The following is a 14721-nucleotide window of genomic DNA, read 5'->3' as shown; positions in this document are numbered from 1 at the left end:
AAACTCTGTCTACGATAGGAACAACAAAAAGTGAATGATCTATTTGGAATAATTGAAATGTATTTAATGTTTATATCAAACTACCTTCTTTCTTTATCTTCCAGAATGGAAAAAAAACAATGTGAGTACTTGGATCAATGGTGTTAATAAAGACATTAAACACATACTCAGTGCATAAAACATAGAAAATAGTGTCTGTGATTAGTTCAAGTCATGTGCACGTGTCTATTAGTAATGTGTCGGTCGCGAACGAAACGGCTCTTAGAGCCGACTCTTTGACGTGAATGACGCGAGCCGGCTACTTATTGGGAGCCGTGGAGGTTTTTTTTTCTTTCTCTCACCCTCTCCAGTGTTGCCAACTTAGCGACTTTGTCGCTATATTTAGCAAGTTTTCAGACCCCCTTAGCGACTTTATTTCTAAAAAGTGACTAGCGACAAATCTGGCGACTTTTTCTGGCGTTATTGGAGACTTATTTATGATGACTTTTTGCCGTGAAAGCGCGTATCGCTTTTACTCTCAACAAGCAGCGGGTGCAGCGGGATAGTCCTCCCCCAGCTGCTATCAGGGCAGAAGATGTTCACACCTATGCGTCCAAATTGCAAATGAATCACGCATGAGCAAAGCCGCTGCTCCCGCACTGACTGTAACGCAGTCAGTTCTTCTTTTAATCTTATGCTGTTTTGTGGATCACAAGGTTTAAAACTACTTATAAACACACACACACACAAAGTAACTCCACCATAGTGCCTATTTCGGGTCACTTTTGCCGGTCCAAGCCCGGGTAAAGGAGCAGGGTTGGAATTGTGACATTAAAAAAAAACAATAATTGCTAAAAGAAATTTAATTTGTAGTTCTAAATAAACTCTAAATGCATTTAGGACATTTTTTACTCACTTTATGTCTCTTCCACGATGTTATTTCTCTCTCCAACAACGTAGGTTACAATTACATTAGCATGACCAATTATGCAAATTAGGCAATGACATCATTTAGCGGCTTCTAGCAACTTTTAGGACAACCAATAGCGATTTTCCTTACTGAGGAGTTGGCAACACTGCTTCCTGCAACTGGTCTGTTGGATTATTGTCTCCCCAGAAACACTTCCGTTGTGTTTTTTCCTATTTGCGTTTTCGTTTTTCCCATTTGTTGTTCTTTTTTCTTATTTCCGTTGTGTTTTGTGTGCTTTTGCAGCGTTTTTCTTATTGCTGGTGTTTTCTGAAGTTGCAGTCCATTTGGCCTCTCAGGGCCAGTTTTAGCTGTTTTGTGGTTGTAGAAATTTTGTGAGATTCTGGCGTTTCGGGCAAAATAAATGTATATTTAAAAATCGATTCTGGATTTTAATGAATCGATATCACGTTATCCAAGCCAGAATCTATTTTAATCGATAAATTGATACTCAAAACCCACCCCTAGTAATAACTATCTGAAAGATGGGTGGCAACAAGCTTTGTTGGTTATGAAATGATGCATTTTCTAAACTGCAATCTTGTGTGCATCAAATGAACCTTGGATATACAGTACTGTGCAAGTCTTGAGGCTTTATAGTTTTCTTGGAAAAAGGGAAATAGGTGGAAATAGATTATTAAAATCTGCAAACATAAATGCAAATATAATAGATATAGCAAAAGCAGAGTTTGTACTGTTCTAACAAGCTTGAAAGTCAGTATTTGATCTGACCACTTTGACCTCACGTCACATTGTGACACATTGTGTTGTGGTTTGCAGTGTTTTGTGTTGTTTCACTTTAAATTTGTTTAAAAGGAAAAAGCTGAAAATTCAAATAGTTAAAAGTTGAAATGTAAATAGTTGGTTTTTGTATTATATGATTTATTTATTACATTTTATGTGGAGTGAATAAATAAAAGTATATTTACGGTGGCCCCTAGAGACAAAGCACGTACAAACTCCAAAACACGTCAAAACTCCAAAGCACGTACAAACTCCAAAACACGTACAAACCCCGAAGCACGTAAAAACTCCAAAACATGTGAAAACTCCAAAACACGTAACAACTCCATAGCACGTACAAACTCCAAAGCATGTACAAACCCCGAAGCACGTACAAACCCCGAAGCACGTACAAACTCCAAAACACGTAAAACTCCAAAACACGTAAAAACTCCATAGCACGTACAAACCCCGAAGCACGTACAAACTCCAAAACACGTAAATACTCTGAAGCATGTACATAACACAACAGAAGTGCTCCAGGATGCTAGGGGCAGTGTTGAGCTTTTGTTACCTAGTGGCTATACAAGCCAGGAAGTACCAATGACCGGATTTGGTGTGTGGTAGTAACAGGTAAATGAACATTTTTTTAAATTATTTGAATATATATGAGTGCCTGTGTATAAATACACAAACAATACACATATGCTTTCAATTGTGTAATTTAAGTGATCTAGGTAGCTCTGTTTTGGAAGTTCAGTTAACACTAGAAATGTGTTTTGGAGTTTGTACATGCTTTGGAGTTTGTACGTGCTTTGGAGTTTGTACGTGCTTTTTGGATTTTGTACGTGCTTTGTCTCTAGGGGCCACCGTATATATTTATATATAAACATATATAAATAAAACCACAGGTTGTTTTTTTTACATTAGTAATTCCTTTTGTGCATAATTTTATATTGTTGTTAATAATAAATTAATTAAAGCAACAAAATAACCTGAAGAGCCGGTTGCGAGCCGAAAGAGCCGGCTCTTTTTAGAGAACCGGCTCTTTCGGCTTGGCTCACTAAAAAGAGCCGGAAATCCCATCACTAGTGTCTATACCAATGACTGTAGAAAATAGTGATGGGTCGGTCGCGAACGAAATGGCTCTTAGAGCCGACTCCTTATCGCGAGCCGTGTTTTTTTTTTTTTTTTTTTCTTTCTCTCACCCTCTCTCTCTCTCTCTCTCTCTCTCTCTCTCTCGCACTTTTTTCCCGCTTCACTCCGCTCCCGAGCCTTGTGCTTTACGCTGGGCAGAGGGGGGAGGGGCGGTAGTTACACAGTTAGCACGGGAACAGAGCAGGAGGGAGAGAGAGAGAAAGAGCCAGGGACAACAACGTCACATTAGAAAGGTATAGTAATCATCCAGAACTATTTTCAGTTGCAGATGATAAAGGATTCAGAAAGTTTATTCATGCAGGCCCATATGACAGAGAATATGCATCTTCTTTTTGTTTTCATATTTTAATTTATATTTAATTGTGTTGTGGTTTGCAGTGTTTTGTGTTGTTGCACTTTAAATTAGTTTAAAAGGAAAAAGCTGAAAATTCAAATAGTTAAAAATTGAAATGTGAATAGTTGGTTTTTGTAGTATATGATTTATTTATTACATTTTATGTGGAGTGAATAAATAAAAGTATATTTACGGTGGCCCCTAGAGACAAAGCACGTACAAACTTCAAAACGCGTACGAACTCTGAAGCACGTACAAACCCTGAAGCACGTACAAACCCTGAAGCACGTACAAACCCTGAAGCATGTACAAACTCCAAAACACCTAAAAACTCCATAGCACGTACAAACTCCGAAGCACATACAAACTCCAAAACACGTAAAAACTCAGAAGCACATAAAAACTCAAAACACGTACAAAAGACAACAGAAGTGCTCCAGGATGCTAGGCGCAGTGTTGAGCTTTTGTTACCTAGTGGCTACACAAGCCAGCAAGTACCAACGACCGGATTTGGTGTGTGGTAGTAACAGGTAAATGAACATTTTTTTTAAAAATATATTTGAATATATATGAATACTTGTGTATAAATACACAAACAACACACATATGCTTTCATGCTTTCAATTGTGTAATTTAAGTGATCTAGGTAGCTCTGTTTTGGAAGTTCAGTTCATGCTAGAAATGTGTTTTGGAGTTTGTACGTGTTTTGTCTCTAGGGGCCACCGCATATATTTATATATAAACATATATAAATAAACCACTTTTTTTTACATTAGTAATTACTTTTGTGCATAATTTTATGTTATTGTTAATAATAAATTAACTAAATCAACAAAACAACCTAAAGAGCCGGCTCTTTTTAGTGAGCCGAACCGAAAGAGCCGGTTCTCCAAAAAGAGCCGGAAATCCCATCACTAGTAGAAAACATGGACGATGCGACAGCTCCCCAAAAATTAAGCCAAAACGTCTCTATTGCCCCCTGGTGTCTGGCTGCAGTATAGGTCATAAACCCTGCCTCCTACATGTTATCGGATGGGACTGGGGTCAGACTTAAATAAATTAATTCTCCTTAGATAATTTTTTTCCAAAGATTCTTTCTTTTGTTATCAATAGTTCTCATCACGCTGATTTATGTCCAAGGGGTCTCCTTTTCCATAATTTTGATTCTAATTCCTACCGCGGTGATGTTAAATTGGGGTGTAACGTCATCATGACAGCTTTGACTGGCAGCTGCAGTCACGGAGAAACTTGCGAATCTCTGTTCGGGAATAGCAGATAGAGCGGGATGCTGAGAGGAGGGCTAGTGCTTACGTTACGAAAACACGATCGACTGTTTTAACCTGACAGCCTGAGGTGTTCTTCAGTAAACTGGACTACCCGACAGAAGGACCTGAGGCCCCGCTGCACTTTTTCGGTAAGTTAAACGTGTTTCTAAGCTAATCCGTAACTACCGTCCTTAGCTAGGTCCTGAGACCTAGCTAGCTAAGATGAGCACTCGGCTGTCGGGGAAACTTGTTTTGTAAAGTTCATTCAGCTAATCCGTGCAGGTGAATGAATTTAGCCTGAATAAAGAAATTAAGAGAAACGCCCCGGGCTGCTCAGTCACTAATTACCGATACTGTACTTTTATTACAAGTGTTATACTGTATAAGCAACAGGCTGCACTCTGCTTCAGCTCCTGTGCAGAGCTGATTATTAAATATCTTCAAACAGCAGCATGTTTTCAGTCTCTTGCCACATCTGTAAAGACGGTAACACCAAATAAAAAAAAAGCTTGTACTCCAGTAACTCCTCATTAATCAGTAACTATGGATTAAACTGTAGAGCTGAAAAAATGTAAGAGAAGAACTTAAGATCCTAGGTGTGAGGACAGAGAAGGATCAACTTTATTTCAGATTTGAGCAATAAACTTTATATTTCAGTTTGTGATGATTCTGTTCTCGTTGTGATTACAGAAGCTGCCCTCAGATTCAAACCTCAGCGCTACCCAGTGACAGCAGACAGATCATCCAACATGTTAACTGCAAAATTAACTGATGAAAACAGTACAAAGGTTAAAGTACCACATGTGCTGTCAGTGAAAGCTGCAGCTGTTTTATTGATAAAGTTAAAGACAAAAAGTCAAAAGGATTAATCACCCCTGTAACTGTGTCACTATATATCAGCATTAACCCTCTGGGGTCCAGGGTATAATTGGCCGTTTTTGACTACTTTTGATTTTACCTCTATATTTCACCTTTAAAATGTGTTTTTCTTGACTTGTTTGGTATCATTATTTTCATCACAACCTCAAATATCTGAAAGTTGAGTTATTTTTTCATTTTGGCATACTATATTAGCACAGTTTTGTCAATTCAGACAAAAAATTCAAAATCCGAGTAGAAAAAAGTTATATTTTTTACTGTAAAACCCACAAACATGTTTAACGAATCATTTTCATAACTTGAAATGCAAATAGAAATTGTACATTTCTAAAAATTATGCACAAGTTTTGCAAACAACAACGTTATATGGTACTATTTACCTAAAAATGCAGCAAAGGCCTCAGGCGTTTTTTATATAACCATTTAAATCTATTTACAGAACAATCAGGTGTGCTGGATCAAATAAGAAGGCACACAAATTATTTGTGCCAGTCCAAAAAATGTAGTTTGTGTTCAGTATAAGACAGAGGAGAACACCACAGGCCTAAACCCTGCAGGTCTGACAGCAGGAGGTGCATGAGTGCAGTTTTCCATGTGGGAACATGCGTTTACACTGGAATCTGCTTTTTTAGAGCAAATATGAAATTCAGCAGTCTAACTGACACACAATACAAGACAATAACTACACAACACACTAACTATAGCCTCCAAACACGCTAAACGTCACTAATGTCTCACATATGAAAACTCGCTCTCTCTCTTTCTTTCGCTCGCCCGCTTTCCGTCGTGGGTGTCACTCCTAAAAACTTCCCCTTCTCCCTAAATAACCAAATGTCACATGTTGCCATTATCATTTTTTTGATTGGCTGACATGGTAAACTCTAACACCAATAGGGAAGGGGTATTTTTTGTTATTCTTTTTTCACTCGCAAAGGGAGAGTGTATGCTAGCGCTGTCTGTAGAAAACGCCATTTTTACCGTTCTTCCAGCTGTAAACACCACTGTTTTGTTCAGAAAAAAACATCGCGTGTATTTTTTATCATAACTCTGGTTTTACGTGGCCTATCGACACAATTCAAAAACTGGTATATCGTTTGAAGTCCGCACTTTCGACCCAAGTTGAAATGGAGACTCTGACGTGCTGCATCTTGTAGCTGTGTCGTCTTAAATTGGCCATGTGATTTTGACGCGCCGGCGCGTCCAGCGACCCCAGAGGGTTAACAGGACCTCAGTTTGGTGTTTCAGAGAGCTGCTGATCTCAGACCTGCACAGCTTCCCTTTTAAACACTTGATATATTCAGCTGCATGAAGAGCACATTTGATTTTCTCTGACACAATTAAGTAAAACCTGATGAAGGTCAAAGGTCGTCACTTGTATGTCGAACTACAAACTTGTGATCTGGAATTCTTTCACAGTTTTTTGCAGATAGTGTGTTATTTACCATAAAGTAATTCAGAATTATTCATACCATAGTAACCGGAGAGGATAATATATTTTTAAATATCTAACTTTCTACAGGACTGAATATAATATCTTTCTGTAAAAATCCGGAGCCTCTGGGGCATATCCGAGTATTTATAATATTACTAGAGATGGCACGATACCACTTTTTTATGTCCGATATCGATACTGATATCATAAATTTGGATATCTGCCGATACCGTTATGAATCCGATATAGTGTATTTTTTAATCAATATAACTGTTTTTGTAATATCTTGCTGCATTTTTGTATAAGTTCATACTCAAGTTTAAAAAAAAAAACACTAAAGCTATTCTGTTATATCTGTATGCAAAATATACACTGCACCCAAAATATTTCATAGTTCAGCAACACTGATCAATCTAATAAACTTAAACCTGCACCATCCTCCCTATTCTGGTATTTTAAAGAGTACTTAGCAGAAATATTAAACAACCTATCTAATAGGGTTGCCAACTCCCAGCAAAAAAAAAATAGGGAACCACCCCCCACCCTCCACCTCGTGATGCTTAATCGACATAATCATCTTTAATTTAATGCACGTGTAAAAAAAAAAAAAAAAAAATGCACAGAAATCAATTATTTTTCTACAATAATTAAATACATTCAACATCTTTCTTCAACAGAATTGCAGACTGCACAGATGGTACCTTTTCAAAGGAATAAGTAGTATAGCTTACTAGGGTGTATATTAGACTTAATAGTCACTATATACAGTAATGGACTTCTATACATTTTACATGAGATGAAAACTTTGGGTGTGAGATTCAGATAATTATTTATTAAAAGCTAGACATTTTAAATGAGAATAAGAAAGAAAAGTATTTCTTTGTGCCCCCCTTTCCCTGTTAATGCCCTACCTGGCCCCCTGGCAAAACTTTGCTAGACCCACCCCTGCACAGTTACCAGCTGTCAGCTACATAGAAAAGTATCCTGGTGTAGAAAGGAATATTAAATAAATTTTAACAACAGCTTATCAAGCTTAAACGTGCTGCTGTTGTTCAGCCGCTGGTTTCCTCTTTCTGGTGCAAAGTGGGCCAAAAACAAACAAGAGAGACGGGAGTCCCGACAGAAAAGCCGATCATTGATCAGTTTCATGATTGAAGTAGCAACAGGAGAGGGAGGGAGAGAGAAGACGCAGCCGGTCCATATATCGGTTGTTAAGCTTAACGTGGGGATGCTTTACAAACATTCAGAGATGAACTTACACACTTGCTTTACTTCTCTCTGGGATAACTTTCTCGGAGATGAAATGCCGGTTTGGCAGCGAGACTCCAAATGCTCAACCAGACCGCCGACAGGTCTTGCACGCCACAGCTGCTCTATCACGTGACACATACTGCTCCGACGTGCTAAGGTTATGAGCTGAGTTACGCCATGTCGCAAGTTTTGTGAGGTGCTTTTGTGATATTTAATGGATCGGATTACATTTTTTATGTCTCTCCAATATCCGATCCAATAATTTAGGTCAGTATCGGACCGATACGTAATATCGGATCGGTCTATCCCTAAACATTACACAAACCAAAGGTCTCCATCACAGTGTTCATGAAATGCTGGGTGTATCCATCTTCCGGGGCGGGCCAACGGAGGAGTGCTGAAGATTTCCATGTGAGCTGCTGGTGAAGATCATGAGTCCTGCTTGATCAATGCGATGAGCTTCCATATATGGAATAGAAATAGAAAAAACTTATAAAAGACTTGCATCAGATGTGGCCTGCTTCATATAGTGAATCATATAAGGCTTATATGATTTACTCATGAAAGTGGCCACTTTCATATATTGTTTTAGGAAGTATCCAAAACATACAAGTTTCATTTATATAATTTTTAAAGGGATCTTATATCTGTTTTCATTCTTGTATGCTTTTCATACACGTTTCACACAAGTCAGATACAAACTTTATAAGATTTATATATATATTTTCCATATGGGTCAGTCTTCCTGGTGTTTCTTAAATGATGCCTCTCAGTGGGTCAACAGAACTTCGGGCACAGGACAGCTGTGATGAAATAAAGGGAAGACGTTTCTCCAAACCTCTGGACCCAGGAAACCCAGCTTAGTCCTCATGGTCTCCCTCACTAGTTTCTCCCCAGGGTGACTGTAGCTGTTGATATAATATGGACTCTATTATTAAATGAAAAGAACAAATTAGCTACACTACTGAAACCTTCTGCTGTTTTTAAAGTTTCCATGTTACCAGGCTGTAGACGGCTCTGAAGATTTAAACAGTTTTAGATCCATTACACTCAGAGTCTTAATTGTTAAAATCTCAAAGGACAGCATTACATTTTTGATATTAACAGTAACTCTGGGCTCTGTGGAGTGTGCAGCTGATCTTATCGCTGTCTAAAAATGGATAACAAAACCTAAGGAGTGCTGAATCCTTCAATAACACAGACAGTAACAGGTGTGTAGCATCGCTAACTAGCTAGCAACAATGCGCCCAACACATTGCGTACGTTAGCGGCTACTCTAGCAAACGAATTAACAACAGAGTGATTTTAGATGTTGTAGAACTATAAGATGTTAAGCTGTGTGTCTTTTTCATAACAGTGACATGGTTGTATTTACCTTAATAGACTATGTGCACCTTAGCATATGCTACTTCCGGTGGGGAAACTCCTGTATAGCGCCTCGTTTCCGGTGTGATATTCGCTCCTTGTTTACGGTTGGGTTTTCAAAAAACAGTCAACCAAATGGATGAATCAAGCAGCGATTTACATTTCTCAAGATGTCTTGGGCATTTACCAAATATATCTGTAGATGATGTTCGTCAACTTGTCAATATTTTTTCCCACGCCCCTCAGAGCAAAAGAGAAAAAGGATTCAAATTTTATATTTCTCAGTATTTGTATACAGTGGTCCCCTCGTTTATCGCAGGTGTTGTGCTCTAAAATAACCAGCGATAGGTGAAATCCGCAAAGTAGCCAACTTTATTTTTTACAATTATTATAGATGTTTTAAGACTGAAAAAAACCCTCACTACACACTTAATACACTTTTCTCAGACAGGCATGAACATTTTAACACTTATCTCTCTTGTTTAAACACTCTCAAAGTTCAAACCTTTGTAGAAAAATAAGTCCAGTATTATAGAATGAAACCAAAGATCAAACCCTGTTTTCAGGTTCAGAACACAGGAATAGAGCAGCTGCGAGATAATTCAACATCAATGAGTCATTAATGAATCAGCGATCGACGTAGTGATTCTGTACTGTACAGGAGAGACGGCACGGAGGAGATCGACAGTGGTCTGCAGCCGATCAGGACGCAGAACACAATCAGCTGTAAAAAAAAAAAAAAAAAAAAGCATGCAAAATTGCACTAAGAAAATCCGCGAAACAGCGCAGCTGCGAAAGGTGAACCGCGTTATAGCGAGGGACCACTGTAATTTTGAAGGTAAGTCACAACATACCCTTCGTAAATACTAATGTATAGAAATCCTTACCAGCAATGATTCATTTGTTGTTTTTTTTTGTGGCTTTTTTTCACAGTTTGTTGACATGCTGTGTAGGTGTGTTCTTGGCTAGCTGATAACATTTGACTATTGTTCACCTGTAGTTTGAATGCTGAACATTTGCCTGTTTAAATCATAAGAACTGTTACTATACAGAGATGTGCTTCTGAGTGTGGACGATGCATCTTCTCATTTTGTAATGCAGTTCTGCTTGTGTTGAGTGATGTAAACAACCAATCGATCTACACGCTTCAAACGTCAAAATTGATCACTTGATTTTTTATGACACAGCAGTGGTGAGTGTTCCCACCTCTGCTCTTTGTAACTTAACGCGATCTTTCTGTTTTCGTGTTTTGGACATGATTTTGGAGTCGCAGTAGCACTTGACCGCAAAATAAAGCTACAACCCTACATCCGGTCTTAAAACAGGAAGTTAGCGTTTTCTCATGCACAGGGTCTATTGAACGAATCGTCAGTCGCGGTAAACCCATCAGCAAATAAACTGTAGCAGCCGGGCTATGTAAAAAGTGTAGGGGGCGTGTTTGCGGTCATGTCCAGCGTGTGTGTGGGCGGGAGTGTGACACAATCGCTCCACCTCAAGTCACTACTGCGCAGACTCTGGCTCCAAAAGTGCAAGATGGCAGCCTCCACAAACGGGATATTTTGGCTTCATTTTTGTGGGAGGAGGTGCGGTTGCGTCGTCCATGTTTTCTACAGTCATTGGTCTATATCTATAACAGTCACATTCAGTTAATCCAGAAAAATGGGTCACCCAATGAAAGGCAACAATGAAAGGCGAACGATTTTTTTTCTTTCAAGATTAAATGATTATAGTTGATATAGTTGATGGTAATAGTACACAAAATGACTAGAGGTAAGTATTAGTAGAATTATTTGTATTTTTATATTCTGTATATCATGTGTATTTGTATATGTTACAAATGCTACATTATAGTGCTTGATGCAAAGTATCTTATTTTTAAATAAATAAAAATGCTGTGAAAGCAGTGCTATGAAAAAGCTTCCTTTGCCAATTTGTGTGTTTTGTTTTAATGCAAATTTGGCGGACTTACATGTTACAGGTCATTAAACCAATTTTTATATTAGAAAAAGACCCACTTGAGCAAATACAGAATGAAATTTTTAAAATATGATTTAATATATGATAAGAAAAAAAGCTTTCCAAACTTGTCTGGCACAATGTAAAAAAGTAATTGCCCACTAAACCTAATGCAAAGGGTGGCACAACCAGGTCGATGTGCCAATGCAATAGAATAAAGGATGCTAGGATGAGGATGACTCTAGCCTTAACCTCCTAGATGACTATTCCATGCGTTCTTAGGGTAATATTGGTAGGGTAGGTCAGCCACTCCTGTGAAGTTTGATCACTGTTCCAAGTTTTCTCTATTTATGGATATTAGGTCCCACCTCTCACCATGGTTCACTGGAGTCTCAAAGCCTTAGAAATGGTTTTGTAAGCCTTTTAAAGAATGATAGATGTCAATGAATTTTTATGTGAAACAATTGACATCAACCATTCTCCAATTGATCTTTATATTTGTTGCTTTTTGAGATTTTTAGCCTACTTCACTGTTCAGTTTTTATTTGTTTAAGTTTGGTGTTACAGATATTATACTGAATCCAGCCAACACAGACCAAACATCAAATGAATCAATGGCAATAATATCCTTTCAATTTTTTCTTGTTGGCCACAAAAGGAAACAAGTAGAGCAGAGTGCCCTCTATTGGCAATAATTTTTAAAGATTATACTTCGGCAAATGTCATATAACAGAGGAAACAATGCAGGATCACAATTACAATCCAAGCTGGGCAATTTAGTGAATGTAGGAAGCTATGGATGGTTATAGGGTTCTCCATACTAAATCACATTACCCATGTTAACCATCACAATATTTCTACACTGAAAGAGCGTTACATCACTTTTAAAAGGATAAACATATCTGAAAGATTAAATTCTTTGTTCAATATAGTTGTTTGCAGAGGTCTTATTGACACTGGTCACTGGGAAGGTGCTCATGCTCAGGATTCCAAGGTGATCTTGCAAAACACTCAGCAGCCTTTCTGTCACACTCACAGATGAACATCTCACATTCATTGTTATTGTCTGAAGAAGAGAAAATAAAGAGCTCAAACATCACTTTGCAATAACCAGAAGGCCAACAAGTGCTACTATAAAGTTAAATGCCAATCAGCTTTTTTGAGTACTCACTGCCACAGGTGACCTTTTTATTTTGGTCATCACAATTATAGTCATAGAACTCAGTATAAGGATTGTCCAGGATGGGCCAGCATTCAGGGTGCTGCATAGCATCAGTGTAACACTGGTCATGCACCTGGCAGCACCTACAAGTCAAAACATGAATAATGGTGATTACTGAGAAAAAGAAAAAAAAACCTCTTGGTTTTTTATGTGTTAAGTAGAATGGCTAAACCATTACCTATCCAGATCATCCACGGGTGTGCCAGAGCCCCCCATTCCACAATAACAGCCATAATCAGCATAGTCAAGAGCAGGCCAGCTATCAGGCATTACACACAGGATCATATTTCTGAACTGGTTGAGTGCCTTGTAGTCTAAGGACTGGGCTGAAGCACAAGCACAGGGTAGAACTATGATTTATACCCTAATGGGATGTGTTTCTATTCATGATATGTATAGTTTAACGGTGTGTTCACACCGAACGCGATAGAGGCGGGCAGAGCGTCAGGTTTACATGTAAAGTCAATGGAAAGAGCGCGATGACACGCGATTGCGTGTCCGGCGAAAATTCGGAAGCATATTTGCGTCGCGAAAACGCCAAAACCCGTGAAACGCGCGTCAGTGTACCGCATCTGGCGCGTTTGACTCGCGGAAAAAACCACGCGCGTGAGTTTTTGTGTTGCATTTTGTGCATACGCGTGTTTCGCCTCTACCGCTCGAGTTGGAAAAATTTGAACTCCAGCGTCAAATCGCGCCGCGTCAACCAATCAGGAGCCTGGTGACGTGGCTGTAACCAGGTCAAAGGGGCAGATCCAGCCAAAGCCCTTCATTCTTCAATGGAGGGAAGGCTAATCAAAGCCGTAGCAAACAACCCGGAGCTGTACGACACCAGCTGCTTTGTGTACCGAGACAGGAATATAAAGGACCGAGCTTGGAGGAAGAAATGTGAAGAGATCGGGCAACCTGGTAAGTTCATTCATTTCTCTTTTTACATTTTTCACTGACCCGGGGAAGCCGCACAAAAGCTAGCAAGCCACCGCTATTTTCCCACTGATGTACAAATACCGTTCTGCTTTTATGCATGTTGTCATATAGGAATATATTTTATTGTTTATTAACAAACAGCACACAGTGGTCCCGCTCATCCGTCACTGCCTCGCTTTTTCGCTAATTTTCTTTTTTTTTTTTGCACAGTACAGCATTGCATTCTGCAGCCTGATTGACAAATCTCCTCCGTGCTGTGTCTCCTGCGCTTGTCAAATTTATCATTTTGTTTTGATAACCATCACGTCCAATAGAAAAAACAGCACAAAAACACCCATAACTATGACCCTCATTCGGAAATAGACACCTGCACCGCGAGGGAAAAAGGCGCTCAAAAGTGGCAGGCAGACGAAGACAAAACACGGCATAATAATACTTTTACGTTTTGCAATCTACAAAGGTTTGCACTTTGAGAATCAACTTGTGAGAACTGTGACTAATGTTCATGTGTGTGGGGAAAAAAGTGTATAAAGTGCATGGCGAGGGGCTAGTTATTCTGACAACCCCTGCTGCAATAAATGAGGGACCACTGTATATACTTTCTCTATGGCTATTGTTTAAAACCTGTTAACATTTAATATTGTCTTGATAGAACCAGCTGATTCTGCAGCAGAGCATCCCCTGTTGCTTCTCCTGGCTCCCGCTGCTGCACCCACAGGTATGTAACTGTAGCACCAGATGTACAGCACGCACTGATAGCTTTTTACTCGGTGGGATTCCTTTGTGATCACCTTTACTAAATATCTACAACCAATCTGATTATATCCTGGTTTTTTTTCTTTCCAATGTTGAAATTAAAATCTAGTAGCAGCCTTCTCATTTCTTTGTGTTTTGTGCTGTTTTACAGGCCCACAGAGGAGGACAGCTCCGAGGCAGATGAGGGACCGGTCCCAGGACCGTCCATCGGCGGTGGAGCTGGCCATCCTGGAGTTCCTGAAGAGGCCACGCCAGTCTCCAATGGAGCATTTCCTCCTCAGCCTTGTTCCTGCTCTGGAGAGCAGCTGGGTCCTTTTTATTCCTGTCTCTCTGTAAATACTTATATTTTATATATTTATGTTTAATGTTTTTCTGTTTGAGAATTTTAATTTTATTTCAAATAAATTTTTATAATGACTGTCTCAGTTCTACTACACAGCAAATGTTGGCACACGACTTGACACGTAGAATTTATTTCATATTATACTAATGACAAAATATACTAATACA

At 39.0% G+C, this 14721-nt stretch overlaps 1 pseudogene; it reads right to left on the bottom strand.

Moving 5' to 3' along the window:
- Positions 1-12256: 12256 nt before the first annotated feature.
- LOC134631739 (phospholipase A2-like) lies at positions 12257-14419 on the bottom strand (annotated as a pseudogene).
- Positions 14420-14721: the final 302 nt, after the last annotated feature.

The sequence above is a fragment of the Pelmatolapia mariae genome, linkage group LG7 (assembly GCF_036321145.2).
Source record: "Pelmatolapia mariae isolate MD_Pm_ZW linkage group LG7, Pm_UMD_F_2, whole genome shotgun sequence".
Taxonomy (NCBI): domain Eukaryota; kingdom Metazoa; phylum Chordata; class Actinopteri; order Cichliformes; family Cichlidae; genus Pelmatolapia; species Pelmatolapia mariae.
This window is presented reverse-complemented; position numbering and strand designations above follow the sequence as displayed.